Here is a 5,444-nt window from a genome sequence, read left to right on the forward strand (position 1 = left end):
GCGCTGTAGTCAAAGCAGTATTGAGCTTCTGAAAGTTCGCCTCACACTCGTCCGACCATCTGAACCGGGCACCCTTCTAGGTCAACTTGGTCAACGCCGCTGCTATAGATGAGAACCCCTCCATTAATCGACGGTAATAACCCGCCAATCCCAAGAAACTCCAGATCTCTGTAGCTGATGTGGGTCTAGGCTAGTCTTTGACTGCCTCAATCTTCTTAGGATCCACCTAAATACCCTCTGCTGATACAACATGACCCAAGAAAGTAACTGAACTCAACCAAACCTCGCATTATGAAAACTTAGCATATAACTGGCTGTCTCTCAGAGTCTGAAGAACGATCTGAAGATGCTGCTCATGCTCCTCTTGGTTGCGGGAGTATATCAAGATATAATATATAAAAACAATCACAAAGGAATCCATATAGGGCTTGAACACCCGGTTCATCAAATCCATGAATGCTACCGGGGCATTTGTTAGCCCAAATGACATCACTAGAAACTCAGAATGCCCATACCGAGTCCGAAAGATGTCTTAGGGACATCGGATGCCCTAATCCTCAACTGATGGTAGCCAAACCTTAAATCAACCTTCGAAAACACTTTGGCACCCTGAAGCTTATCAAATAAGTCATCAATCCTCTGACCCATCTTTCTTCTTCATAAACAACACACGCGCTTCGCAGGGCGAGAAACTAGGTCTAATAAAGCCTTTATCAAGCAAGTCTTCCAACTTCTCCTTCAATTCTTTCAACTCTGGCGGGGCCATACGGTATGGCGAATGGGCTGAGTGCCCGGAGCCAAATCAATACAGAAGTCAATATCTCTGTCGGGTGGCATCCCTAACAGATCTGCAGGAAACACCTCAGGAAACTCACGAACAACGGGCACAAAATCCATAGAAGGAACCTCCGCACTAGAATCACGAACATAAGCCAAATAAGCTAGCCACCCCTTCTCGACCATGTGTTAAGCCTTCATATAAGAGATAATCCTGCTACTAGAATGGTCAGGGGTCCCTCTCCACTCTAATCGAGGCAACCCCAGCAAGGCTAAGGTCACCGTCTTGGCATGACAATCCAATATAGCATGATAAGGTGCCAACCAATCCGTACCCAAAGTGACATTAAAATCAACCATATCGAGAAGCAGAAGATCTACACTAGTCTCAAGACCTCCAATAGTAACCACACATGAACGATAGGCACAATCTACTACAATAGAATCTCCCACAGGGGTGGACACACACAGGAGCACTCAAAGAATCACGAGGCACAACCAAATATGAAGCAAAATAAGATGACACGTATGAATATGTAGAACCGGGATCAAATAGAACTAAGACATCTCTACTGCAAACTGAAACCGTGCCTATGATAACCGCATCAGATGACTGAGCCTCCGGTCTGGACGAAAAAGCATAACATCGGGGCTGGGCCCACCACTCTAAACCATATCTCTAGGACGGCCTACTGCTGGCTGGCCTCCACCTCTAGCGGCCTGGCCTCCACCTCTTACGGCTGACCTCCACCTCTAGCGGCCTGACCTCCACCTCTAGCGGCCTGACCCCTACCTATGGCTCTCTGACCCCTACCTCTGGCTGGCTGAGCGGGCAGTGATGCAACCGGTGCCAGAATCATGGCATGAGAACTCTGTTGTGGCGTGAAGCCCAATAATCTTGAACAAGTCTTCCTAATATGCCCATAACCACCACACTCAAAACATCCATCCTGGTACTGTGGCTGCTGAAACTGAGTCTGACCCAAACGGGCAGGCTAACCACGATAATAACTCTGAATAGGAGGTGCACTGATAGGAGCTGGCGGTGCACTAATAGGAGCTGGCGGTGCACTGTAGGCTGGCTGCCCAAAATGAGGCACATAACGACCACGACTGCCTGAAGCATTGTGGGATGTCTGAAGCGCTGAATGATATGGTCTGGGAGGATTTCCCCTACCAAAAGTACCCTTGCCTCCAGATGAGGCACCACTAAAACCATCTGAATGACGAGGTCTCTTGTCAGATCCCTGACCATTCCCCTGAGCCAGTACCATCTCAACTCGCCTGGAAACATTGGCTGCCGCCTGAAAAGAAATCTCGCTCCTAGTATCCTTAGCCATATGTAATTTGATAGGCTGAGCAAGTCCCTCAATAAACCTCCCCACCCTCTCTCTCTCTCTCTCTCTCTCGGTAGGAAGCAGAAGAATAACATGACGGGCCAGATCCACAAATCAAGTCTCGTACTGATCGACAGTCATACAATCCTGCTGCAGACGCTCGAACTGCCTGCGATAGTCCTCTATCTGAGTGATATGAAGGAACATCTCAAGAAATAACTGAGAGAAATGGTCCCATGTAAGAGCAGGCGACCCAACTGGTCTGGTCAACATATAATCCCTCCACCATTTCTTGGTGGAACCCGACAAATGAAATGCAGCAAAGTCGACCCCATTGGTTACCACTATCCCCATGTTCCGAAATACCTCATGGCAACTGTCCAAATAGTCCTGGGGATCCTCTGAAGATGCACTGCTAAAGTGAACTGAGAAAAGGTTGGTAAACCTATCCAACCTCCACAAAGCCTCAAAAGACATAGCTGATCTATTACCGGTCTGTGCTGGAACACTCGGCAGAACTACCCCCACTGGCTGGGCTGCTGGAGTCTGAAACTAGGGAGTCATCTGCACCGGAGTGTGAGTAGCGGGAGTCTGGACTCCTCCCCAGCCTGAGAGAGGCCTGGTGCCACAGGAAATGTGTCGGTCTGAGCAACACTCTCCATAAGGCCCACTAGACGGACCAAAGCATCCTTAAGCACTGGGATGGCGATGAACCCCTCTGGGACCTGAGCTAATCCGACAGGCACGGTCTGGGCTGGAACCTCCTCATCAATCTCTACCTGAGGCTCCACCGATGGTGCTGCTGCTTGAGCTCGGGGCTGAGCTGTGCCCTTGCCTCGGCCTCTGGCACGACCTCGGCCTCGACCCCTGCCCCTCATAGGAGCTGCTGCTGAAGGCTCTAGCTGCTGCTGAAGGCTCTAGCTGCTGCTCGGCTGAAGATGCATACGCGTTCTCGCCATCTGCAAGAGAACATAATAGAAGAGTTCGATCAGGAATGATAGAATAAAAACCGCACGACAGAGAAGAATAGGAGTGAAACTGTTCCTAACTCTATAGCCTTTGGAAGATAAGTACAGACGTCTCCGTACCGATCCTCCAGACTCTACTAAGTTTGCTCGTGACTCGTGAGACCTATGTAACCTAGTGCTCTGATACCAACTTGTCACGACCCGGAATTCCCACTATCGGGACTGTGATGGCGCCTAACATTGCACTTGTTAGGCAAGCCGACATTAGAACAATCTACTCCTTTCAACAGTTTAAATCAGATATTAAAGAAGAACTGAGATAACTGAATAAATTTAAAGTAACAATGCGGAAGTTGAACTAGCCAAATATCTATTACAATTTCCCTGAATCCTGGTGTAACGAGTGCACAACTACTAGAGTAATACACATAAGGGTCTGAAATGAGTAACAAGCTGTTCGAATGAAAGTACACAGCTAAATAGACAGAGGAAAGGGACTGCAGGAGCCGCGGGCACTGAACAGCCGTACCTCAAGTATTCACAAATGTCCGATCCGAGCTCGCTAATAACCGCCGCTGGGACCGTCTCCAAAATCTGCACAGTGTGCAGAGTGTAGTATTAGTACAATCGACCCCATGTACTGGTAAGTGCCGAGCCTAAACTCGATGAAGAAGTGACGAGGCTAAGGCGGGTCACCTACGCTGAAACCTTTATGCACTCTATAATAATGACAAAAATAATTGAAATACAGTACAGAATAAAACAACCAACATGATATGATAACCACAGCCAGGAAAATAAACTAGTGTCGTCAAAAATTACCAATCTCTACCAGCACAAATAAAAGTACCGAAAAACAANATTTGCAATTTTATGGATTTTCGTGGCATCTTTTGTTAATTAGTAGAAAAATACAAAATACAATATATATATATATATATATATATATATATATATATATATTGCGACGTGCAATCCAATCCCACCATATGTAAATATCAATATCGTAATACACCCTTATTTGACCATATCAATGCACCCTTATTCACCCTGTTGCGGCGTGCAAACTGATCCCACCGTATATACATATTCACCCTTATTCCAGCATATCAATCCTCCCTTATTACACCTACTGCGGCGTGCAGCCCGATCCCACCATATCAGTACCAAACATTCAATGTACACAGTCAAATCAATAGGCAAAATCACAAGGCCTTTACGATAAATAAATACCAAACTGAACCAAGAAAAGGAACCTTGTTTACTAAAGAATCTACACAAATAATACTACACAGCGAGACCAAATCAGCAATTTACAATTAAAAGGTACAAACAAGTCAAATTAAGCAAATAGCGGTGATTGGGGGAACTATGAACTGAGGTAACATGGTTAATAGAAGAAGATATTGATTAACACGTAGCAGTTAAGCATGGAAAGCATCTAGAGCATATAGCAATTATGACAGGGAAGAAAATTTAAAGTAAAGCAGTAAATCAGGGAAAAATAGATAATTCGGCGGCGTATAAGCACTCGTCACCTTGCATATACGCCGCTCACATGGAATTCACATAACAAAAAGTCCGTGGGTTCCTAATTCCCTCAAGTCAAGGTTAGACACAACACTTACCTCGCTCCAAAGGCCACTCAAAGCTCAATCACAACTTTTCCTTTCAAACACGCCTCCGAACCAACAATATCTAGCAAATTACCAACCAAACGTTTCAAAATAAACCTTAGGAATCACCCACAATCGACAAGAATTCAACTTAAGCCATTATTGAAAAAGTCAACAAAAGTGAACACTCGGGCCCCCTTGGTCCAAACTCGAAATTCGGATCAAAACCCAATTACCCATTCACCCCAGAGCTCGGATATACAATTGGTCTTGGAATCCGACCTTAAATTGAGGTCTAAATCCCTAATTTATCAAATCCCTAGTTTCTACCCAAAAATCCCCAATTCCACCATGAAAACCATAGATTCTAGGTTGAAATCTTGTAAATTGAAGTGAAAGATTGAAAGTAACTAGTTAAGAATCACTTACCTATGATTAGGGGAAGAAATGGTCTTTGGAAAATCGCTTAGAGGGTTTCTTGTTTTGAAAATTTTGAGAAATGAGCAAAAATCCCGTGTAAGTTAGCTTTTACACAGTTGCGGATGTCGCAAATGCGACCAGGGGTTCGCAATTGCGAACCTGCAACTGCGAGAAATCCTTCTAAAATGCGAAGTATTCCCCAGCCCTGCTGTCTTTGCAAATGCGAACATTCATTCACAAATGCGGCCTGAGATGATCGCAAATGCGACCAATACTTCGCATATGCGAAGTCCACCCCCCAGCCCAACTTCTCGCAAATGCGATGG

Source organism: Nicotiana attenuata, unplaced genomic scaffold (assembly GCF_001879085.1).
Source record: "Nicotiana attenuata strain UT unplaced genomic scaffold, NIATTr2, whole genome shotgun sequence".
Lineage (NCBI taxonomy): Eukaryota > Viridiplantae > Streptophyta > Magnoliopsida > Solanales > Solanaceae > Nicotiana > Nicotiana attenuata.